General features: G+C 44.8%; 1 protein-coding gene and 1 long non-coding RNA gene across 2 annotated transcripts in view; one reads left to right on the forward strand and one right to left on the reverse strand.

Annotated features, from left to right (window-relative positions):
• EIPR1 (EARP complex and GARP complex interacting protein 1) overlaps positions 1-26,443 on the reverse strand; it is a 291,898-nt gene that overhangs the window by 79,428 nt on the left and 186,027 nt on the right. The window lies entirely within an intron of this gene.
• The window catches only part of LOC141083766 (uncharacterized), a 79,825-nt gene continuing 55,926 nt past the window's right edge, over positions 2,545-26,443 (forward strand). The window contains exon 1 of the long non-coding RNA XR_012230824.1: positions 2,545-2,832. This is a non-coding gene — a long non-coding RNA (uncharacterized lncRNA). The remainder of the gene's footprint in view (positions 2,833-26,443) is intronic.

Below are 26,443 nucleotides of genomic sequence, written 5' to 3' on the forward strand. Positions count from 1 at the left end.
CAATCTGAAACTCCTGAAATCCAATCGTCATCCTCATTCTCAGGTGGCAGATCTCCACCGATCAAATCAGCCTCTCTACCTCCTGTTACCACCAGAGGGAGTCTGGAAGGAGAACTCACAACTGGTGAACCAGAGAATGAACTCACAACAGCATTTAAGGAAACCAGGATGGATGAACACAGAACTTAAACACATGCTAAAATGGAAGAAAGACATGATTATCAAATGGAAAGAGGGAGGCAAATCTAAAGAAGAACGTAATGCTGTCTGCAGAATCTGCAGGGCATGAATCAGATTATCTAAAGCTGACAATGAATTATGGCTTGCAAGAGATGTCAAAAGCAATAAAAAAGGATTTTGGAGATATGTCAAAAGTAAAAGAAAAGTGAAAGATGCTATAGGATTTTTACAGGATGAAAATGATGAAATGGTAAGAAAGGATGTTGAGAAGGCCGAACTTTTAAATTCCTATTTTGCATCTGTTTTTTCTCAGAAAGGAAATGTAACATCAACTGATCTTCACTGTCTTATTAAAGGAATAGAAGAATTCACACTATCCATAAACAGAGAGATGGTGAGGAAACACTTAGCTAACACATGAATTCAAGTCTCCAGGACCAGATGAATTACACCCCAGAGTACTGAAGGAGATAGCAGAAAAAATGTTTGAACCCCTCCCCATAATCTTTGAAAATTCTTGGGGCACAGGAGAAGTCCCCAAGACTGGAGAAGAGCAAATGTTGTTCCTATCTTCAAAAAGGTGAAGAAGGTGGAGCCAGGGAACTAAAGGCCAGTGAGTTTGACTTCTACCAGGAAAGCTCTTTGAACAAATTATTAAATAATAAGTACCTGGATAAGAATGAAGTAATTAAACATAGTCAGCATGGGTTTGTAACTAATAAGTCATGTCAGACTAACTTAATTTCCTTGAAAGACAATCACTGACTGGGTGGATCAGGGAAATGTGCTAAATGTAGTATATATTGACTTTAGCAAAGCATTTGACAAAGTCTCTCATACAATCCTTATTGAAAAAAATACTAAGTATGGAATGGACAAGGCAACGGTTAGGTGGATTCATAACAGGCTTAGTGATCGGACCCAAAGAGTGGTTGTAAATGGTTGCACATCCAGTTGGAAGAATGTCTCTAGTGGGGTACCACAGGGCTCTGTCCTGGGCCCTGTATTGTTCAACATCTTTATCAATAATTTATATGAAGGAATTGAGGGTACACTTTGCTGATGACACAAAGTTAGGAGGGATAGCTAATACTAGAGAAGAGAGAGAGGATTCAAAAAGATATAAATAAACTGGAGAAGTGTGCAGCAACTAACAGAACGGTTTTTAACAGGGAAAAATGCAAAGTACTACATCTCGACAATATAAATAAAAAAGCATATACAGAATGGGAGGAATAGGGCTAAGCAACAGCACATGTGAAAAAGACTTGGATATACTAATAGATCACTGTCTGAACATGAGTCAACAGTGTGATGCAGCAGCAAAAAAGGCAAATACAATTCAGGGATGTATTAACAGAAGCATACAGTCTAGATCACGTGAAGTCATTATCTCCCCTCTACTCCTCTTTGGTCAGATCTCATCTGGAATACTGTGTCCAGTTTTGGGTGCCACATTATAAAATAAGACATCAACAAACTGGAGCAAGTTCAGAGAAGAGCGACCAGAAAGGTGACTGGTCTGCAAACCATGTCCTATGAGGAACAGTTATAGGATTTCGGTATGTTTAGCTTGCAAAAAAGAAGACTGAGAGGAGACTTAATAGCTGTCTACAAATATCTGAAGGGCTGTCACATTGTAGAAGGATCATCTTTATTCTCATTTGCACAAGGAAAGACTAGAAGCAATGGGATGAAACTGAAAGGGAGGAGACACAGATTAGATATTAGAAAAAACTTTTTGACATTGAGGGTGATCAATGAGTGGAACAGGCTGCCATGAGAGGTGGTGAGTTCTCCTTCAATGCAAATCTTCAAACAGAGGCAGGACAGACATCTGTCTGGAATGATTTTTGTGAATCCTGCTTTGAGCAGGGGGTTGGACCAGATGACCGAGGATGTCCTCTCCAACTCTACCATTCTATGAGAGTGATGACAATGAGTCTATTCAGAAATCTACATAGGAGTTTGGATGGGTTCAGGTCAGGAGACACTTGGCCACTGAATCACTTTCACCCTGCTCTTTAGAAATCCAACAGTGGCCTTAGATGTGTGTTTCTGATCATTGTCATGTTGGAAAAGTGCACATCTACCAAGGGCACGGAGTGATGGGAGCATCTTCTCTTTCAATATAGAGCAGTACATCTGCGAATTCATGATACCATCAAAGAAATGTAGCTCCCAGACAATAGCGGCACTCATGTAATCCCACATAAAGACACTGCCACCACCATGTCTCACTCTAGGCACTACACATTTTTCTTTGTATTCCTCCTTACAACGAGATACTGTTTTAAAACCATCAGTTCTAAAAATATTTCTCATCTCTCCAGAGTAGAATTCTAGTAGTCTTCATATTTTTCAGCATATGCCCTGGAAAATTGTATGCAGGTTTTTTATGTATGGGCTTTATCCTTGGTGGACGACACCCATGAATGTCATTCCTCTGCATTATGAACCGTATTGTGCAGTTAACTTGCAAGTAATTTTTTTTCAATCCTTATCAGAAGACGCATCTGTTTAGCTATTAACTTCCATGGTCAGCCTAGACGTCTCTGTGAGATGATTACAGTTCCATCCTTGCTTATTTTCTCTATCAGTTTTACGACAGTATATGGAAGCCACCCCTTGATGACGGACCAGATCCGAAAGGTGGGTCAGGGTGTGTGCCACACTTTCATCCAGGACCACCCAGGTACTCCATATGCAGTTTGTCCTGCTGGCATTCTCTTTATCGCTCCATGTTCTCTGAAGAATGAGATAGTTTGGAGTATTACCTTGCTTGATTTATTGATCTATTATACACTCATATCTGTATACTATGAATATTTTTCTCTTGTGTATGCCACCAACATATCTGAACATCGATTGATTTATTTACATTAGACTTACTGGCCATTACCTGTACAGGGTATCTTAATTTATGATCCTATTAATGATTGTTGGTTGTAGGTAATCTTCCTAACCACAGGCAATTCTTTTTCTTCAATTTCTGCACCATATGTCTCTCCTCTCAAGTAGGGAGACATCATAGAATATACCACCTATTTATTATTTTTATACATCAGTCATATGTGCCTTTCATTGAGGGGTACTCTGATAGACCACAGATGGTATCTACAATACAATACATGCAATATATGTTATGTGAGCACCCACCTGTAGTAACAACAGATCACAAGCCTTGCCATATTTATTTCCATCAGCTATAATTTATAATATTTGAGGTTGCCTAATCAATATTGAACATTAACATTGCTGGTTCAATTATATACAATACCTGGTTCATTGCAACCATTTGGTAAATTCAAAAAAGTTCATTTTTTTGCTCATTAATGTACACTCTGCACCCCATCTTGACTGTAAAAAACAGAAATGTGGAAATTTTTGCAAATGTATTAAAAAAGAAAAATTGAAATATCACATGGTCATAAATATTCAGACCCTTTGCTCAGTATTGAGTAGAAGCCCCTTTTGAGCTAGTACAGCCATGAGTCTTCTTGGGAATGATGCAACAAGTTTTTCACACCTGGATTTGGGGATCCTCTGCCATTCTTCCTTGCAGATCCTCTCCAGTTCCGTCAGGTTGGACGGTGATTGTTGGTGGCCAGCCATTTTCAGGTCTCTGCAGAGATGCTCAATTGGGTTTGGGTCAGGGCTCTGGCTGGGTCAGTCAAGAATAGTCACAGAGTTCTTCTGAAGCAACTCCTTTGTTATTTTAGCTGTGTGTTTAGGGTCATTGTCTTGTTGGAAGGTGATCTTTAATCTCATGTAATGTGAGCTGTGAGGTCTTATATAGACAGGTGTCTGCCTTTAAAAATCAAGTCTCCTATCAGTTTAATTAAACACATCTGGACTCCAATGAAGGAGTAGAACCATCCCAAGGAGGATCACAAGGAAATGGACAGCATTATGACTTAAATATGAGTATCTGAGCAAAGGGTCTGAATACTTATGACTAGTGTTGAGCATTCCGATACCGCAAGTATCGGGTATCGGCCGATATTAGCGGTATCGGAATTCCGATACTGACTTCCGATACTTTTGTCATATCGGATACCGGAATCGGAAGTTCCCATCATGCTATGAGCCTGCTTGCTTTGATTAAGCCAATGGGAATCCTCCGAAGTGTGGGCACATACTGTTAGGCATGTAGGCATGTTAACTATTGGCATGGCTGTGATTGGCTGCCGAAATGATGTCATGATGCACTATAAAAGCCACCGCTGCTGCCATTTCTGGTTCACTCTGCTGTGAATTCAGTTAGGGACAGGCTGCTGTAGAAGACTGTGAGGAACAGTTAGAAATAGCGATTCCACCAAACATCTAGTGCTTTACCCAGGCTACATAAACCACCACTGTAGCCTTCTTTGCCCTAGCAGCAGTGTTCACAGCTGTCTGCAAGGGCTGTGTGAGTGCAGCTCACGCTGTGGAGTGGGTCCTGCAGCCACGTCAGGTTGTAGGCTGCCCAGCGTGCCTCACTGCTGCCTCATACATCTTTTAATTTTTGAGCTGCATTTTTTACATAATTTCAATCTAGTGTGCTTCTATCCTTATCCATATACGTTGGTTGCAAACACTAGTAGTAGACAGCGGAGCCTTTCTGCAGCCTTTCAGTGCTAGTGTCCACTTTGCTGCACTGTTCACGGCTGTCTGAGAGGTCTCTGACTGTGTGTGAGTGCAGCTCACGCTGAGTAGTGTGTCCTGCAGCTACGTCTGGTTGTAGGACGCTCAGCGTGTCACTGCCTCACACATTTTTCTTTTATTGCAGCTCATTTTTTCTTCTATTAGTGTGCATCCATCCGTCTCCATCTACGGTGGTTGCAAACACTATATAGGAGTACACAGCGGAGCCTTTCTGCAGCCTGTCAGTGCCAGTGCCCACTTAGCTGCACTGTTCACGGCTGTCTGAGAGGTCTCTGACTGTGTGTGAGTGCAGCTCACGCAGAGTAGAGTGTCCTGCAGCTACGTCTGGTTGTAGGACGCTCAACGTGCGTCACTGCCTCACACATATTTGTCTTTGAGTGCAGCTCATTTTTTCTTCTCCTATTAGTGTGCATCCATCCGTATCCATCAACATTGGTTGGTTGCAAACACTATATAGGAGTAGATAGAGGAGCCTTTTTTTCTGGCTTGTGCCCTGCCGGCGCAGCCAGATTAGTATTACCCAATTTTTTTGGAGCCTCATCTTTTGCATTGTAGGTTACCTGCCTGCATTGTAATAGCTCCAAAAAGTTGGTGATACTATCAGTTTCAATTCTTTGTTCACATACTTTGAGTTTGTTTCCAACAAAGAAACCACAAAAAAAGTTCACCAAACACTACATTTGGAACTTGTGTAGGCCACATCAGCTCCTATTAAAGTGTAGTCCACACACACACACTTCATAAAATTAGTGTTTCTTGTACCTGTAACCAGCTGTTCAGGAATAAGCACACTAAGGCCCCCCTTTGTACTTTTCTGCCTATCTTAAGCAGTCTGGCAAGATGAAGAAGGCAGGGAGTAAGGCGCGTGGGCGTGGAGTTTCAGCAGGGAGAGGACGTGGGGATTCCAGGCAGTCAGAGAGACATGGACAGGAGCCATCACATTCTCTACTTCTGTTCTCGGAATCTGTTGGCTTGGAAAGAGGGGGCCAGCCAAGCAGCATTCCTGAATGTGAAGAGGGAGTATGCAGTGATGCGCAACTTCTTTGTCCCTCTGAATCTGAAGAGGCGAGTGGGCCAGTGCCTATGGTCAGCACACCTCAGTACGCATCAGATGATGACGAGACTCAGTTGCCACTTTCTGGTGCGTACGGTGCTGGCGAGACAACCCCGGAGAAGCAGCTGTTTGAAGAGGGGAGGGAAGATGATGAGGTCCTTGACCCATCATGGCGTGAGGAACAGGAAGGTGGTGGGAGCAGCTCGAAGGAAGAGATTCCCCTACCGGCCAAAACAGGAGGCAGAGGGAGGGGGAAGACTTGGTTGCCTGTACCCTCCACTTCGGCACCCGTTAGGAGCATTCCTCATTCCAAAGGCAAAACGGGCGCTCCCAAGACTTGCAGTGCGTGGTCCTTTTTTGACACAGTTGCAGATGACATTTGCTTTGTCAAATGCAAGCTGTGTCATCAGATAGTCAAAAGAGGGAGAAATGTCAGCAACCTCAATACCACAAATATGTGGAAACATGTGCGCACCAAGCAGAAGTTGGAGTTGCAGAGACACCCTGAAGACGTAGGCCAACGTACAGCACCACCTACCACCTCTTCAGTTCGTGTTGGGGCCTCTTCCTCCAGCTCACACACTGCTGGTTCGGCTTCCTCACAGGATCGCCAAGGAAGAACCTCTGCCACTGTTGTCCGGAGACCCTGTCAGATTCCACCCATAGCAGCACGTTCCCATCCATCACAGCCATCGGTAGCACAGGCATGGGATAAAAGGCGCCCTTACTCGGCAAACCATCCCCGAGCACAGTCTCTGAATGCTGGCATTGCCAAACGTCTGGCAGTTGAAATGCTGTCATTCAGGCTGGTGGACACTGACACCTTCCGTTGGGCTCATCTTTCATCGTTTTTAAGAAATCTCAAGATGGAAGAGGCCAGGAGAAAATTTGTTGAGCTGCATTTCTTGCTACATGTTCACAGACTTACCAGTGGAAAAGCCAAACTTCACATGCCACAAATGCAAGCTTGTGTCCCTGTTGGAGGAAAAGTTGCAAAATCTCTAGAGAGGTTAGCTACGTTGAAGATCATTAAGGAAGGTGAAGAGTTCTTGGACAGAGCAGAATTATCTCTTCATGTTACAGAAAGAGAAGAAATTCGAAGTGCACCTGAAGAAACAGAGGAATGGAGACATGTGACCCAGAGAAGCAGGAGGATCAGGAGGCAGTCAGCACCCATACTGCTCAGAAACCAGTACCAGGCTCTCACGCAGGAAAACAATGAAGAAATACATCAGGATAAGACTTTGCCAACAAGCAGCAACCTTGTACGCCTTCAGAGTCCTCCTGGATGGAGAAAGAAAAATGTTGTGAAGAAGAAACGGAGAGTGGTGGTCATGGGGGATTCCCTGTTGAGAGGAACTGAGGCCGCTATCTGCAGACCGGATATAACTTCAAGAGAAATGTGTTGTCTTCCAGGTGCAAAAATTAAAGATGTGTCTGACAGGATATCAGGACTCTTCAGACCTACAGATGACTACCCATTCCTGCTACTACATGTGGGGACAAATGACACTGCAAGAAACGACCTGGAAACCATCTGCAGAGACTTTGAAGACTTAGGCAAGAAAGTGAAAGAACTGGGAGCGCAGGTGGTCTTCTCTTCCATCCTCCCAGTGGATGGCCATGGAACAAGGAGGTGGAATAAGATTCTGCAGGTGAACAACTGGCTACGTCGATGGTGCCGTCAGCAACGATTTGGATTTCTGGATCACGGAGTGAACTACTTATACGATGGACTACTTGCTAGAGATGGGGTGCACCTTACGAAGACTGGTAAGCATGTATTTGGAAGTCGCCTTGCTACACTTGTAAGGAGAGCTTTAAACTAGAACAACATGGGAAGGGAAGCAAAAGACCAGAAAAAGCCATACACCTGACAAATGCTATTGAGAACTCTGCTATTAGAAGTGGAAAGGAAGAACAAAGATGAAAGAATCTATAATAAAAATATTGGAGAAAGAGAAACCAATCACAAACTAAAATGTTTCTATACTAATGCACAAAGCATGGGCAACAAACAAGGAGAATTGGAACTACTAACACAGGAAAAGAAATATGATGTCATTGGAATCACTGAAACTTGGTGGGACAATACACATGATTGGAATACAAGACTAGAAGGATACAACTTATTTGCAAGAAACAGACTTGATAAACGAGGAGGGGGTGTCGCATTGTATGTTAGAAACGCGTATATCTGCACAGAGATTGAAGCTTCAGAGACTGGGAGTTCTGTGGAAACTGTTTGGGTAAGAATACAAGGACAGAACAATGGAAAGGACACCATTGTAGGCATTTACTACAGGCCGCCTGTGCAAGCTGAAGCTATGGATGAACTCTTTATGCATCAAATGGCCAAGTTCTCCAAAAAATATGACATAGTTGTCATGGGAGATTTCAACTATCCAGACATTTGTTGGGAATCTCTCTCAGGCAAAACTAACAGGTCAAGGAAATTCTTATCCTCTCTTGCTGACAACCAGGGCTGTGGAGTCGGTAAGCCAAACCTGCGACTCCGACTCCTCAATTTCAATTACACCGACTCCAACTCCAACTCCGACTCCACGACTCCGACTCCGACTCCCACACATATTGCTTATATTTAAGTGAAAAATTTATTGTAGTACAATGTGAACCTCAGACATTTAATCATTTCTATGATCCAATAATCAAGATATTTAGATAGAACAGAATATATATTGGTGTACTACCCGGTTTTCATTCTTTTTGGTACAGATACGATATGGATAGACAGATATGGATAAATGGATAGATAGAGCAGATTTCTAATCTGCTTTTGCTATTGAAAACATTATCTATGAGCTCAAAAACCTTTCAGGTGATGCGGTTTTTTAAAAAGATGATCAGCTTTTGCAGCTGAAAAACGTATCCTCAAAAAACACAGGAAAAACGCTGTGTGTGAATGTAGCCTTAGATCAGGAATAGAACAGCCATTTATAGGACATTTCATAACTTTCCCAAACTCCTATGAAAAAATATTCAGCACATCCTGCATTGAATTACTGTACCCAATTTATTATATATTTTAGGAGTCGGAGTCGGTCCATTTTATACCGACTCCAACTCCGACTCCGACTCCACCAAAATGAGCACCGACTCCGACTCCACGACTCCGACTCCACAGCCCTGCTGACAACTTTATCTTCCAAAAGGTAAGGGAGAAAACAAGGGGAACTGCTACCTTGGATCTAATCCTTATAAACAGGGAGGAAATGGTTGAGGAGGTAAAAGTGGCTGGGACCCTAGGAGGTAGCGACCATGCTATTTTAGAATTTTGGATAACTAGAGGCGGAAGACCTGTGAAGACTCAGACGTCAAGGTTAGATTTCAGAAAGGCAGATTTTAAGGGATTCAGAAAGAGAATTGGAGGGATCCAATGGCTGGATATCCTTAAAGACAAAAATGTCCAGGAAGGATGGGAAATCTTGAAAAATGAAATTCTCAAAGCACAGTTGTTAACAATTCCGAAAAGAGGGAAGAATAGGAAGCAGTTAAGGAAACCAGGATGGATGAACACAGAACTTAAGCACATGCTAAAAAGGAAGAAAAAAATGTTTATAAAATGGAAAGAGGGAGGCATATCTAAAGAAGAATATAATGCTGTCTGCAGAACCTGCAGGGCACAAATCAGATTATCTAAAGCTGAAAATGAATTGAGGCTTGCAAGAGATGTCAAAAGCAATAATAAAGGATTTTGGGGATATGTCAAAAGTAAAAGAAAAGTCAAAGATGCTATAGGATTTTTACAGGATGAAAATGATGAAATGGTAAGACAGGATGTTGAGAAGGCTGAACTTTTAAATTCCTATTTTGCATCTGTTTTCTCTCAGAAAGGAAATGTAACATCAACTGTTATTCACTGTCCTATTAAGGGAATAGAAGAATCCAGGATATCTATAAACAGAAAGATAGTGAGGAAACACTTAGCTAGCCTAAATGAATTCAAGTCTCCAGGTCCAGATGAATTACACCCCAGAGTACTGAAGGAGATAGCAGAAGAAATTTTTGAACCCCTCTCTATAATCTTTGAAAATTCTTGGAGAACAGGAGAAGTGCCAGAAGACTGGAGAAGAGCAAATGTTGTTCCTATCTTCAAAAAGGGGAAGAAGGTGGACCCAGGCAACTATAGGCCGGTGAGTCTGACTTCTATACCAGGAAAGATCTTTGAACAAATTATTAAACAACATGTATGTCAATACCTGGATAAGAATGAAGTGATTAAACAGAGTCAGCATGGGTTTGTAACTAATAAGTCATGTCAGACTAACTTAATTTCCTTCTATGACGGTATCACTGATTGGGTGGATCAAGGAAATGCTGTAGATATAGTATATCTTGACTTCAGCAAAGCATTTGACAAAGTCTCTCATACAATCCTTATTGAAAAAATGATTAAGTATGGAATGGACAAGGCAACTGTTAGGTGGATTCATAAATGGCTTAGTGATCGGACCCAAAGAGTGGTCGTAAATGGCTGCACATCCAGTTGGAAGAATGTCTCAAGTGGGGTACCACAGGGCTCTGTCCTGGGCCCTGTATTGTTCAACATCTTTATCAACGATTTAGATGAAGGAATTGAGGGTAAACTGATTAAATTTGCTGATGACACAAAGCTAGGAGGGATAGCTAATACTAGAGAAGAGAGAGAGAGGATTCAAAAAGATTTAAATAAACTGGAGAAGTGGGCAGCAACTAACAGAATGGTTTTTAACAGGGAGAAATGCAAAGTACTACATCTGGGCAATAAAAATGGAAAAAGCATATATAGAATGGGAGGAATAGGGCTAAGTGACAGCACATGTGAAAAAGACTTGGGTATACTAATAGATCACAGACTGAATATGAGTCAACAGTGTGATGCAGCAGCAAAAAAAGGCAAATGCAATTCTAGGATGTATTAACAGAAGCATACAGTCTAGATCACGTGAAGTCATTATTTCCCTCTACTCCTCTTTGGTCAGACCTCATCTGGAATATTGTGTCCAGTTTTGGGCACCACATTTTAAAAAAGACATCAACAAACTGGAGCAAGTTCAGAAAAGAGCGACCAGAATGGTGACCGGTCTGCAAACCCTGTCTTATGAGGAAAGGTTGCAGGATTTGGGAATGTTTAGTTTGCAAAAGAGAAGACTGAGAGGAGACTTAATAGCTGTCTACAAATATCTAAAGGGCTGTCACATTGTAGAAGGATCAACTTTATTCTCATTTGCACAAGGAAAGACTAGAAGCAATGGGATGAAACTGAATGGGAGGAGACACAGATTAGATATTAGAAAAAACTTTTTGACAGTTAGAGTGATCAATGAGTGGAACAGGCTGCCACGAGAAGTGGTGAGTTCTCCTTCAATGGAAGTCTTCAAACAGAGGCTGGACAGACATCTGACTGGGATGATTTAGCGAATCCTGCTTTGAGCAGGGGGTTGGACCAGATGGCCCAGGAGGTCCCTTCCAACTCTACGATTCTATGATTCTATGACTTAATGGCATTGGCAGTCCCCCAATACAACGTGCCCAGCCGCTTTTTTTTCAGCAGGCGAGCTGTCCCTGCCCTGCAGAAACATGTTGAGGGCAAAATAAAACATGCGCTACTAAACGCTGTTAGTAGCAAGGTCCACCTGACCACCGATGCGTGGACCAGTAACCATGGACAGGGACGATACCTTTCCCTCACTGCCCACTGGGTCAATGTTGTGGAGCCGGGTACAGATCTGGAGAGTGGCGCTGTACGTGTTCTTCCAACGCCACGGATTGCAGGACTCCAGTCTGTACACATAGACTCCTCCTCCTACTCAAGTTCCTCAGAAACAGCAGAGCAGGAGCCTGTTACGACCGATATGAGCACAGCCGTGGCCAAACGTCAACAGGCTGTACTCAAATTAATTTCTTTGGGGAATCGAAGCCACACAGCGCAGGAGCTCTGGAATGCTATCAAGCAGGAGAGCGATGTGTGGTTTGGGCCAGCGAATCTCCAGCCGGGCTTGGTAGTGTGTGACAATGGCCGAAATCTGGTGGCAGCTCTTGGCCTAGGCAACCTCACACACATCCCATGTCTGGCACATGTGCTTAACTTGGTCGTGCAGAGCTTTCTGAGGGACTATCCTGATCTTGATGCACTGTTGCACAAGGTCCGCATAGAGTGCGCTCACTTGCGGCGTTCCAGCACGGCAAGATCGCGCCTCGCTGCTCTGCAGCGACGATTTGGCCTTCCGGAACATCGCATCATATGTGACCTACCCACCCGGTGGAATTCAACGTTACATATGTTGGAGCGGTTGTGTGAGCAGCAGGCAGCAGTCATGGAGTACCAGCTGCATCAGGCGCAAACAAGTCGCACTGTGCGCCGTTCACACTTCAGCACCATTGAGTGGGCCTCTATGAAGGACATCTGCCTCGTTTTGCGTGCCTTCGATGAATCCACGTGGATGGCGAGTGCAGATGATGCACTAGTCAGCATGACTGTCCCCCTTATCTGCCTGCTTCAACAAACACTGCAAGCACTAAGGGATGAGGTTTCGGAAGAGGTGGAGGATGAGGGGTCCCAAATGCCATCTGCTTCTGGACAGTCTGCGCTACGTGTTTCCTCACAAAGGCCTAGGCAGGGGACACTTTGTGAGGAGGATGAGGAGGAGTCGATGGAGGAGGAAGACATCTCTCCAGAGGAGGGAGGTACACAAACCTCTACTCAGTATGTACAGCGAGGGTGGGGTGATGCAGAGCAGGCCGAGGTCACGCCTCAAACAGGGGACAGCGGTTCTTTGGCAGTTGGGAGTCTGCAGCACATGGTTGATTTCATGCTGCAGTGCCTGAGAAACGACCGCCGCATCGCCCACATTCTCGTCTTGGCTGATTATTGGGTGTACACCCTCCTAGATCCTCGCTACCGGGACAGCGTACAAAGGCTCATACCAACGTTGAACCGGGAGCGTAAACTGCGGGAGTACGAAGAGTCACTGGTGCAGTCCATAATGTTTTCCATTCCACCCGACAGCATTGTTGCTAGTGCTTTACAAAGCAGCTCTGTGCGTCGAGGCAGTGGAGGAAACTCTGCACAAAGAGGGAGCAGAGGCAGCGCCGCAGCACAAGGCAAGACCACTATGGCCCAAATGTGGCAAAGTTTTGTGTGTCCACCACAATTGTCTACACCATCAGCGATGCCTCGAGTCAGCAGGAGGCAACGCTTCCGTCAGATGGTGTCAGACTACATGTCTTGCCCTGTCACTGTACTCCCAGATGGCTCTTCCCCCTTCAAGTTTTGGGTCTCTAAGCTGGATACATGGCCAGAGCTTAGCCAGTATGCATTGGAGGTGCTGGCTTGTCCTGCTGCCAGTGTATTATCGGAACGTGTCTTTAGTGCCGCAGGTGGTGTACTAACAGACCGTCGCACGCGACTATCTTCCGATAATGTTGACCGGCTGACTTTTCTGAAAATGAACAAGGCCTGGATCTCCAAAGACTTTGCCATTCCTCTTACAGACTAAATTAGTGGTTGGCAACTGTATCCAGGTCTGCTGGTGTGTTCATTTTTCTACCACCTGAACTATAATCCCTGTGCTTCAACACAGCCAGTTGTCGCTCAGATGTGTCGTCTGCACAGAGAAACACACTAGCTCCTGTGTTAGTGGGGTTCAGTAACGCCAGCTGATCCCCTGCTGTGTGGACGGCAAAGTCACCAGCTCCATCAACATTCAAACCACTACTGATTTTTAACCGTGCCCAACTTAGGTCTCTGGCTCCACTGTCTCTACTATTTCCCCTGGCCTCCAACCCCGCCATCTACATCTCTGAAGTGGCGTCAGCACAATCTACACTTGTTCCTGTGGCTCAGTCCCATCAGTTTATCCCCTGATGTGTGTCCGGCAAGGTCTCCTGCTCTGTCCACATTCCCATAACCAGTAGTGGGAATGAGGACAGAGCTGGCGAACTTGCCGGACAAACATCAGGGGATCAACTGACGGGACTGAGCACCAGTAACACAGGAACAAGGGTAGATTGTGCTGACGCCACTTCAGAGATGTAGCTGGCGGGGTTGGAGGCCAGGGTAAATAGTAGAGACAGTGGAGCCAGAGGCCTAAGTGGAGCATGGTTAGAATCAGTAGTAGTCAACAACCTCCATAAAAACCGCTGCCCATTGGCCTCTGCATGCGGCATGCGTAATCCTGGGCTCCAACAGCGTCAGTTGGTGTTCAGAAGTGTCGTCTCCACAGAGCCAAACACATTCGTTCAAGTGTTAGTGGGGTTCAGCACTGCCAGCTGTTCCCCTGCTGTGGAGATGGCAAGTCTCCTGCTGCCTTCACCTGCCAAAAGCAACAGGCCCCAGCCTGCTCCTCGCCTAATCCTGGGCTCCAACAGCGTCAGTTGGTGTTCAGAAGTGTCGTCTCCACAGAGCCAAACACATTCGTTCAAGTGTTAGTGGGGTTCAGCACTGACAGCTGTTCCCCTGCTGTGGAGATGGCAGTCTCTCCTGCTGTCTCCGCATTCCAAAGACAGTAGGCCTCTGCCCACACCCTCCTATTTCCTGGGCTTCAACACAGCCAGTTGTAGCTCGGAAGTGCCGTCCACACGGAAAGAGACACTTGCTCCCGTGTCTCAGTGGGGTTCAGTAACGTCAGCTGATCCCCTGCTGTGTGGATGGCAGTCTCTCCTGCTGTCTCCACATTCCAAATACAGTAGGCCTCTGCCTACACCCTCCTATTTCCTGGGCTTCAACACAGCCAGTTGTAGCTCGGAAGTGCCGTCCACACGGAAAGAGACACTTGCTCCCGTGTCTCAGTGGGGTTCAGTAACGTCAGCTGATCCCCTGCTGTGTGGATGGCAGTCTCTCCTGCTGTCTCCACATTCCAAATACAGTAGGCCTCTGCCTACACCCTCCTATTTCCTGGGCTTCAACACAGCCAGTTGTAGCTCGGAAGTGCCGTCCACACGGAAAGAGACACTTGCTCCCGTGTCTCAGTGGGGTTCAGTAACGTCAGCTGCCTAAACCTAAGTGGAGCTTGGTTAAAATTAGTAGAAGTCTACAACCGATCTTAAAATTTCTTCAATGCAGCCTCAGCCTGCTCCGTGCTTGTCCCTGGGCTTCAACACAGCCAGTTGTTGCTCGGAAGTGCCGTCTTCACAGAGTAAAACACTAGCTCCTGTGTTTGTGGGGTTCAGTAACGTCAGCTGTTCCCCTGCTGTTTTGATGGCAATCTGTCCTGCTGCCTCCCAATTGACAGCACATCAGGCCTCAGCCTGCTAAGTGCTTGTCCCTGGGCTCCAACGTCGCCAGTTGCTGCTCATAACTGACTTTGGCACGGGTACTCCCTCCTGCCCAGCTTGGTTCCAGCCCTGCCTGCTGTTTCCGGGAAGTGTCAATGTCAGTTTGCCACCCCAAGTTGCCATGTCGTGTTGCGGTTGGGTTAGCCGAGGCTAGGGTGCCAGCAGTTTAGGTGCTTCCTATGTGGACTGCGGGTTCTGGTAAGAAAGGCTTGTTCCGTAGTGCCAGTAGGACAAGCACCCCCTGTAGGACTGTGTGATTCGGTAACTGCGGCCAGCTTGCGGCATGCCAACTTTGCTTTTCAGGGGTAACTTCAGCTGCCCCTCCGGGTTCCAGCACCGTCAGCTGGTTCTCGTCAGAGCCTTTGGCCTAGGTGCCTCCATCTCGGTATCCGAGTTCCGGCAACGTCTGCTGGTCCTTGGTAGTGCTTTGTAGCACAGGTACCTCCTGCTTAGTAACCGGGTTCCACCTCGGTTGTGCCATTGGCTCTTATTCCTTCTGCTGCCCCTCCGGGTGCCAGCACTGTCAGCTGGTCCTCGCTATTTCCATTTGCTCTTGCAGCTTATGCTACCCCTCCGGGTTCCAGCACCGTCAGCTGGTTCTCGTCAGAGCCTTTGGCCTAGGTGCCTCCATCTCGGTATCCGAGTTCCGGCAACGTCTGCTGGTCCTTGGTAGTGCTTTGTAGCACAGGTACCTCCTGCTTAGTAACCGGGTTCCAGCACCGTCAGCTGGTCCTCGGTAGTGCCATTGGCTCTTGTTCCTTCTGCTGCCCCTACGGGTGCCAGTACCGTCAGCTGGTTCAAGAGGACAAAGAACAGGAAGACAACCACCAAGATGCAGAACAACAAGAGAGAGAAGACAAAGAAGCATAAAAAAACAAAGCAGAAGAACATTAAGCATAAGACTAATACTCTGAGCAAATGATATTATCTTATTTATAAGCAGAAGAAGACTAAGCAGTGTATGGGGGTGAGTCCGTTCCTCCTCGTGGTGCCCCTGGAAAAGGCCTGCTGCTGCAGGCCAAACTGAACGCGGACAAATCCTGTTGTAAATCTTTTGTGACAGGCAGAACGGAAGGTGTAAACTTCTAACTTTTCTAGATAACAACTACAGGAATGCCTGACACAAACAAGAATATGATGAAGAAGAATAGGAAGAAGATGAAGAAGTTGAATATGTAGAATAATAATTGTTGAATAAGAAGAATATGAAGAATGTAAGAAAAGGAAGAAGAAGAAGAATGTAAAAAAAGGAAGTAGAAGAATTTAAAAAAAGGAAGAAGAAGAAGAATGTAAAAAAAGGAATAAGAAGAAGAATGTAAAAAAAGGAAGTAGAAGAATGTAAAAAAAGGAAGAAGAAGAATGTAAAAAAAGGAATAAGAAGAAGAAGGTAAAAAAAGGAAGAAGAATAAGAAAGAAGAAGAAAGAAGAAAGACATACATGTCTGGCAAAATATAAATGAGGCTAACATAGTCAATATCTTTGTAACTCCTAACGTCTTTAAAAAAAAAGTTTAATTCCTGCTATTCCATTTGATTGGGCTAAACCTCTATGGCTTTAATGTCTCCTCCACCTCCCACAATACATTCTACATTATTCTTAGTTGTTTTTCTTCATGTAGAATTAACCTACAAGGAAAGAAAGGGTTTTTTTTAATTCCGATATTTTGGCCCCATTGACTTGCATTGGTTCCCGGTATCGGAATCGGCGATACCGATACTTTTTTTTTTTAAGATCGGCCGATCCATTCTGATCCGATATTTTCAAGTATCGGCTGGTATCGCTTAACTCTACTTATGACCATGTGATATTTCAGTTTTTCTTTTGTAGTAAATTTGCAAAAGTGTCTACATTTCTGTTATTTTCAGTCAAGATGGGGTGCAGAGTGTACAATAATGAGAAAAAAAAAACTTTTTTGAATTTACCAAATGGCTGCAATGAAACAAAGAGTGAAAAATTTAAAGAGGTCTGAATACTTTCCGTACCCACTGTATACAGTATATGTATCTACTGTATATATAGATATAGCACTGCAGGCAATCAATGGCTAATAGTTTGGAAAATCCCTTTGAAATTCCATGTCAGTTGGCTATATATGCAATTGCGCATATTGAAAAGGGTCTTTGGAAACCAGTGGAATGGCTGTAAAGATTCTAGTATACCAGTAAAACTGATATGTGGCAGCATTGAGAAATCAAGCATTCAAGCCACCAGCAAATTAGCCAAGAAGATCACTAGGGGCACGTTGATTCAGCATATCAACATGTCATCAAGGCCTTTGCAGGATACTGTATATACTCGAGTATAAACCGACCCGAGTATAAGCCGAGGCACCCAATTTTGTCACGGAAAACTGGGTAAGCTTATTGACGCGAATGTAAGCCGGGTATGCAATATCCCTTCATCCCTGTCCTGGTATGTGTGGCTCCCCCTGTTGTATGCATAGCTCCCGTCCTCCCCCTTGTATACACGGCTCGGCGTCCTCCCCCTTGTATACATGGCTCCGCGTCCTCCCTGTCTTCCTCCCATCCTCCCCCTTGTATAGATGGCTTGGCATCCTCCTCCTTGTATGCATGGCTCATCTTCCTCTCTCTTGTATACATGGCTCGCAGTCCTCCCCCATCCTCCCCCTTGTACACATGGCTTGGCGTTCTCCCTGTCCTCCCCCTTGTATACATGGCTTGGCTCCCCCCGTCCTACTCACCCCCTCCTGGAGGGGTCTCTGCACTTCTCTGCTTCTCCGCTGTCACTGTGAGGCAGCTTCTTCCTGTGTTCAGCAGTCACATGGTACCGCTCATTAAAGTAATGAATATGCGCTTCACACCTATGGGAGTGGAGACGTGTGCATATTCATTACCTTAATGAGCGGTATCATGTGACCACTCTGCACAAGAAGCTGCCTCGCCGGGACAACAAAGAAGCAGGGAGGACGTGCAGCGACCCCGCCAGGAGGGGGTGAGTATGATGTGACAGCCACCGACTCCTGCCGTTCCCCCACCCCTCCCCCCGCTGGCTTTCTGGGACATGGACTCGTGTATAAGCCGAGGGGGCGTTTTCAGCACAAAAATATGTGCTGAAAATCTCAGCTTATACACGTGTATATACGATATCTCTGAATACAGAAACCTTAAGGAAAAACATGATTTCTAGCTATTATAGGTCTTGTATCCTGTATTTTTCACAAGTACACTAGTTTTCCTCTGCTGAATTGATCTCCAATTTGCAACTGACATTGAGACCAAAAGTTGAACACTGGACAGAAAAAAATAGGGATGACTACTTTTTTTTTTTTTCCCTTTGGACATATGCAGATAGAGACATAGGAAAACATATACAGCAGCACTGAGTAGTGTGGCTGTGAATACATCACTGAGATAAAGCTAACAAAACGCTGCAAAATTTGTTTCCCTTGCACTGCTCCTCTCTCCATAGACTTCAAAACGCTGTGTAACCTGACATCACAGTGAGCTGACATTCTGTCTTAAGTTGAGAAAAACAGATTTGAGCTGCTTTTTTTTTCACAGTGGATAATTAGTATGAGGCAGTGGTGGGAGGAAAAGAGGTTCATAAGTGAAGAAAGAAGATATCTCTGATCAGATATATTACAAAGCTACCAATACTAATGATTTATAAAGAATTTGTTGAACCAACTGTGCGAACTGAAGACGTTTTATCTGAGATTATATTATATATATTGCAAAGATTCTCAGGCAGGTATTAGGTAGCATTCACACAGGAAATGCGGTTTAGTTCAAATAAGTGCAGTTTTTTTGCTTTCATAAAACTCCATAGGATTCACAACCAAAACAGCCTTCACACAAAGGTATAACAGCAAACCAAACGTTCAGGCACATATGTCAGTGAGGACTCACCCGAAAAGTTTACAGTCCTCTCCCTCTCAGCTTTTGCCTGATACTGCCAACACCAGAGATCTTTTCTTCTTCACAGATAAAATAAGGTGAAATATACAGTCCGTTCTCCAAAAACAAACTTTGCACAAAGAAGACGTACGGTCCTACCAGTCTAGGTATCACCTTCAGCCAGAGCGTCAGCAGCTTCCAAAGCCAAACAGCATGCACAGTTCACACTGAACAGGCTGCAGCTTCCACATCTTAGGGTAGGTGCACACGATCAGTAATCGGCAGCGCTTTGGACGCAGCACATGTCCGCTGCGTACAAAGCGCTGCTGGCTTTTGAACGCAGGTGTTCACTGAACCGTGCGGAATCACAGAGTCCAATACATTGTATGGGTGAGAGTTATCTTGCGGAGACGCGCCACATGTCCGTCTCCGCAGGGAAGCCGCGGGCATCTGTGCATGCATAGTGGACATAGGATTTCTTGAAATCCCATCCACTATGCTTTAACATCTGGACGCTGCGGGTTGGACGCGTACCCTCACTCGCTCCAACACACAAACTGCTTAGCAGACCTGTGCAGTCCCCATTCAAAGAGAACAACTTATCTCTCTCCCAGCTACAGCTAATATTTTGGCTGGCCACTCACCAGCTTCGACACACTCCACTCTTCTTGATCCCACCTATCAAACTGACAAAAGGTGAACCCATTCCATGGTTCTTAGTCAAAGCTAGCCAGGTGCATCTAATTAAGACCTGCAGTGTTAGGCTTTACAATATACACAGTGGCAGGTAAAAGTTTGGGCACCCCTAGTCAAAATTACTGTTATTGTAAATAGCTAAGGCTAGTTTCAGACTAGCGCATTTTACATGCAGCGCACGGCGCCGCTAAGCCCCGTACCCTGCCCGCCCCGTCGGGTCATTTTCTCCTACTATCACACACGGCTGCATGCGATCTGCACACCCTATCTTTAGCATAGGGTGCGCAGACCGTGCGCTGGCCGTGCGCTAGTAGAATTTTTGTGTGCGCTGCGCACTTTTGAAGGTGCGCCGAGCGCACCAAAATGCAACATGGTGCGTTCGGCGCACACCGGAGCACCTTCAAAAGTGCGCAGCGCACACAAAAATCCTACTAGCGCACGGTCAGCGCACCATATGCTAAAGATAGGGTGTGCAGATCGCATGCAGCCGTGTGCGATAGTAGGAGGAAATGACCAGACGGGGAGGGCAGGGGGCGGGGCTTATCGGCACCATGCGCTGCATGTAAAATTCGCTAGTCTGAAACCAGCCTTAGCAAGTTGAGGATGAAATAATTTCTAAAAGGCCTAACGTTAAAGATGGCACAATTCGTTTGTATTTTAGGAAAAAAAAATATACTCTGTACCATAAAGTTTTAAGCAGGAAAAAAGCTGCAAAGTACGTACGGTAAACTTTCCTAAACAGAATGTTATTTTGATGTTATTCAGACGGTAAATGCTGGACGCACCAAATATTGGTTTGATTTAGATTTCCACTTTGTTCATTCACTTGGCATTTTTTTTAATTAGTAAAAATAAGCTAATAACACTTCAACTTTTAAAATAATTCTTACTTTTTAGTATTTTTTTCCCACATCTTCCTAACTGCAGATACAAAGAATAAACCTTTTGAGGACTCTGCATGATAAAGATGACTTTTCCTTACCCAATACTGTGGCAACTAACAAGTGTGAACTTCTATGCACTGATCAGTTTTCTACACGAAGGAAACGAGACATCCATCGTGCTGTGCACCACATGCCAAGTGCCAACATGTAGGTGTAAATATTCCCTTACAGTAGGTATATGGCGTTACTGCCTACTACCTCCTGGTTCTGAGAGTAAATCACTGCCGATACTGAAGGAACGATGTAGGGAGCTGAATTTTGCCTAAAGAATGCTGGAAAATATCGCTTTATGCATAGACACTACTCTGCAGGGCCTGATGGCAGGTTCCTAAATGCTGTGACCCCTGCAGAGAGCCCGATTCACAAAGCCGCAGATGACGTTCCTGGCTTACAGTGTTTATGGAGATCAAGAGGGAAGAAGGGAGAAGGTTTTTTGTAAAGGCTCTGTGGTTTTAGCTTTTCGAACACATTTATAGCAGGTTTGTTTTTATCATTTACGATGGGAAATTGAGTTTTCAAAGCTAATAATAAATAATAATAAATTTTATTTCTATAGCGCCGACATATTCCGCAGCACTTTACATTTCAGAGGGGACTTGTACAGACAATAGACTTTACAGCATAGCAATAATCACATAGATCATAACAGATACCAAGAGGAGTGAGGGCCCTGCTCGCAAGCTTACAATCTATGAGGAAAGAGGTAGACATGAAAGGTGGGTGGTAACAGTTGCCCTGATTGTATGGACCAGCCATAATGTTAAGTGTGTAACAGTACAGATGCAGAGGGCTAATGGATGCATAAAGCATGTGGGAACATGATGCGGGGAACATGATGGGTGAGGGTAATACGTTTATACTGAATTCTGGAGTGGATGGGTAGCCAGTGTAATGACTGGCACAAGGTAGAGGCATCGGTGTAACGAATGGTGAGGAGTATGATCCTGGCTGCAGCACTCAAGACAGATTGGAGAGGGGAGAGTTTGGTAAGAGGGAGACTGATTAGAAGAGAGTTACAATAGTCGAGACGAGAATGAATAAGAGAAACAGTAAGTTTTTGCGGAGTCAAAAGTAAGAAAAGGTCGAATTCTAGAAATGTTTTTGAGGTGCAGATGACAAGAGTGAGCCAGTGTTCGAATGTGGGGGGCAAAGGAAAGCTCGGAGTCAAGTATGACCCCGAGCTACAAATGTTTTAGGCTTTTCTCTAGCACAAGATGGTGTATTTATATATATGTTGGTGTGGTGTCTTTCTATGCAGGCTACAAGCTTTGGTGTTGCATCTAACTTACAGCTGTGGCCAAAAGTATTGACACCCCTGCAATTTTGTCAGATAATACTCAGTTTCTTCCAGAAACTGATTGCAAACACAAATTCTTTGGTATTATCTTCATTTAATTTGTCTTAAATGAAAAAACACAAAAATAATTGTCCCAAAGCCAAATTGGATATAATTCCACACCAAACATAAAAAAGAGGGTGGACAAAAGTATTGGCACTGTTCGAAAAATCATGTGATGCTTCTCTAATTTGTGTAATTAGCACATGTAACTTACCTGTGGCACCTAACAGGTGTTGGCAATAACTAAATCACACTTGCAGCCAGTTGACATGGATTAAAGTTGACTCAACCTCTGTCCTGTGTCCTTGTGTGTACCACATTGAGCATGGAGAAAAGAAAGAAGACCAAAGAACTGTCTGAGGACTTGAGAAACCAAATTGTGAGGAAGCATGAGCAATCTCAAGGCTACAAGTCCATCTCCAAAGACCTGAATGTTCCTGGGTCTACCGTGCGCTGTGTCATCAAGAAGTTTAAAGCCCATGGCACAGTGGCTAACCTCCCTAGATGTGGACGGAAAAGAAAAATTGACAAGAGATTTCAACGCAAGATTGTGCGGATGTTGGATAAAGAACCTCGACTAACATCCAAACAAGTTCAAGCTGCCCTGCAGTCCACGGGTACAACCGTGTCAACCCGTACTATGCATCGGTGTCTGAATGAAAAGGGACTGTATGGTAGGAGACCCAGGAAGACCCCACTTCTTACCCCGAGACATAAAAAAGCCAGGCTGGAGTTTGCCAAAACTTACCTGAAAAAGCCTAAAACGTTTTGGAAGAATGTTCTCTGGTCAGATGAGACAAAAGAAGAGCTTTTTGAGCAAAGGTATAAACATAGAATTTACAGGAGAAAAAAAGAGGCATTCAAAGAAAAAAACACGGTCCCTACAGTCAAACATGGCGGAGGTTCCCTGATGTTTTGGGGTTGCTTTGCTGCCTCTGGCACTGGACTGTTTGACCGGGTGCATGGCATTATGAAGTATGAAGACTACCAACAAATTTTTCAGCATAATGTAGGGCCCAGTGTGAGAAAGCTGGGTCTCCCTCAGAGGTCATGGGTCTTCCAGCAGGACAATGACCCAAAACACACTTCAAAAAGCACTAGAAAATGGTTTGAGAAAAAGCACTGGAGACTTCTAAGGTGGCCAGCAATGAGTCCAGACCTGAATCCCATAGAACACCTGTGGAGAGATCTAAAAATGGCAGTTTGGAGAAGGCACCCTTCAAATATCAGGGACCTGGAGCAGTTTGCCAAAGAAGAATGGTCTAAAATTCCAACAGAGCATTGTAAGAAACTCATTGATGGTTACCGGAAGCGGTTGGTCGCAGTTATTTTGGCTAAAGGTTGTGCAACCAAGTATTAGGCTGAGGGTGCCAATACTTTTGTCTGGCCCATTTTTGGAGTATTGTGTGAAATGATCAATGTTTTGCTTTTTGCTTCATTCTCTTTTGTGTTTTTTCATTTAAGACAAATTAAATGAAGATAATAATACCAAAGAAATTGTGTTTTCAATCATTTTCAGGAAGAAACTGAGTATTATCTGACAAAATTGCAGGGGTGTCAATACTTTTGGACACAACTGTATGCCTTCTGTCAGCTTTTTTTTTTCGTTTTTGCCACCTTTCCTGCAGTTATCATGAAGTGTTAAGACTTTGTCAGAATCACTTCTCAAGAATTAAGACAAACCATTGTACTGATGAGCCAGGTGGGTATTAAAATACAATATGAATTACAAATTGGTATACATCTGACCTCCAAAACTCCACCATTCTGATCCACCACCATGACCACAGTGAGGAAGAGTTAGCTGTGGCTCCATACATTTCTTTAACACAGATATGAAGATAGGAAGGGGCAGGTTGTATGGGATCCATCCTTCTAGCAATCGGTGGAGTGATAAATTGTGAAAGGCTGGAATATATACTTTAGCAACAATTTTTTTTTTTTTTTTTTTTTTAAATAAGTGTGGGTATTGGGAAATGAATAAATTATGAATCCCACCAAGTCATAAAATCATACTCATGCTATGATAGAAAACGTGTTTAAATCATGTGCAGTATTCTTACTGTAGGAACAAGGGAAGCGCAAATAGGGTCTTATCCAATGGTAGGAGATATATAATTATATATTATCAACTCACCCGCTCCAGGAAAGAAAAAGCATGTAGGATATGCGTTCAGCTGCTGCACGTCCACGGGTCAAACCAGTGACCGCTAACATTTAAAACTTATGGAACTTTTTTATGGACTTCGTGCGCTGTCAAACATTAGACTTAGATCCAGTTGAGATGAAAGATTAAAGTTTTATTCCCAACGCGTTTTGAAGTATTAACTTCTTCCTCAGGGGATGACAGACATTGGGAATAAAACTTTAATCTTTCATCTCAACTGGATCTAAGGCCTCTTTCACACATCAGGTTTTCGCCGTCAGGCGCGATCCGGCGCTTTTGACAGAAACCGGATCCGGCGAAATGCAATGCCGGATCCGGTTTCCCCCCCATTGACTTGCATTTGCGCCGGATCGCGCCGGATGGCCATGCGTTTCATCCGGTTGGCCATGCGTTTCATCCGGTTTTCGCCGGATCCGGCAATGTGTCGCGATCCGGCGTCTGGAAAAAACGGCTACTGTAACGTTTTTTGTCTCCGGCGAAAAAGCCGGACACGCCGGATCCGGCGCGTCCGGCTTTTTCACACAATGAAAGCCTATGAGCGCCGCAATGCTCCGGATCCGGCAAAAGCCGGATCCGGCGGCCGGATCCGGTTTTTTGGTCTGAGCATGCTCAGTAGCTCTGCCCACAAGACATATATAAAAGCAAGACAGTGGGACCCACAGCCACACCCAACATGCCACCCAAGAAAGCAACCAAGCGAAGCAGGAGAAGGCAGGAGACCACTGCAGCACCATCAGCACCACCACCACCCCAAATGGAGCAGCAAATGGAACATGCTGAGGAGGGGAGGCCAGCAGCAGATGAGAGACGGTAATTATCAAATCCCCCATTCCTCCAAACTAGGGCTATTGAATATCAAGATATTCATTGGCCCTTTGTTTCTCTTTATTCAACAGCCGCCCAATAGCAGCAGCTGGAACACCACCCACAGGCATGGAGTGTGGCCACCAGGAAGACAGCACATCATCTTCTGGGAGCCCTCCCTCGCATCGTCAGCGTTTGACGGTAAGTTTTTATTTCCAAAATCCATCTTCTCTGTAATATATGTCTATTCATTGCCTTTTATTTCAAAACAGGATTCACAAGATGAAGAGGAGCTCCCAGAAGAAGAAGGAAGGGGTGGACAGACACCTGGAGTGGGCTCACAATTGGTAAGTTTTTTGCATCAAACGCAGAAACACAACATCACACTACACACAACACATAGAAAACAATGTTCTGCAGACCACACACAGCAAACAAATGCCTACATCCAAAGACATAACATATTTTGTTTTCTTCTCTAGTCTTCCCAATCTGGTGCTCGGCCAAGAGGTCCTCGCAGTGCCTCCCAGGATCGTCGGCGACAGCAATGCGGCGGTCACCAGCGTGTAAGTATAAATATTTTTGCTTTGTTTTTTTGCACTTTTTATTTCATTTCTTATGTGGAGGCTAATTATGTTATTTTTGTCTTTTTCTTTAACAGCCTTCACAGCGTGCTCCCGACTCTGAGGGTGAGGATGGAGGACTCGATGTGGACCACCTCATCGATCTCGTCCGAGAAAGGGAGCCGCTCTGGAATATGGCTGACCGCCGCCACGCTGACCTTATCGTTACCCGACGACTCTGGGAGGAAATCTGTTCGCTCCTTGTGGGCCGCTGGGAGGACCTCGATGTTCGGGCCCAGATTACAGAGCGTAAGTATATACAGTACCGGTTGCTTGATGTAAACCAGTGTTTCCCGAACTCCAGTCCTCGTGGTCCCCACGGATCATGTGTTCAGGATTTCTATTTACTATGGAAATCCTGAAAACATGACCCCTGGGGACCATGAGGACTGGAGTTTGGGAAACACTGATGTTGTATACTAACCACTCCTTTCTCGTTTCAGGGAATAGAATTGTGAATCGGTGGCGGTCTGTGAGGGATCGTTTCAAGGAGTTCAATAAAGAGATGCGGGCCCCGAGTGGATCTGGAGGACGCAGGAGCAAGTACAAGTACGCAGAAGCCCTGTCGTTCCTCCGGGAAACAATGGTCACCAGAAGGTAAATATTACACACCACATGTGAAAAAAAATGTTAGATGTAAATTTTTTTTTTCAGCCAGGGCCATACCATGTCAGTATTTTAAATGTTTTTTTTTCTCTTTATTCCACAGCACGGTGAGCAGCACTCGGGAGCCTGCACGATTGGACCCTTCTGAGGCGATCCATGAGGAGACCGGCACCGAGGGACACTTCGACCGCCCCGGTACATCTGCACCTTCCCAGCCTTACCACACATTCGACCCATCTGTCCCATCCAC

The sequence above is a fragment of the Dendrobates tinctorius genome, unplaced genomic scaffold, assembly GCF_039654945.1.
Source record: "Dendrobates tinctorius isolate UK_male_01 unplaced genomic scaffold, ASM3965494v1 ptg000021l, whole genome shotgun sequence".
Lineage (NCBI taxonomy): Eukaryota > Metazoa > Chordata > Amphibia > Anura > Dendrobatidae > Dendrobates > Dendrobates tinctorius.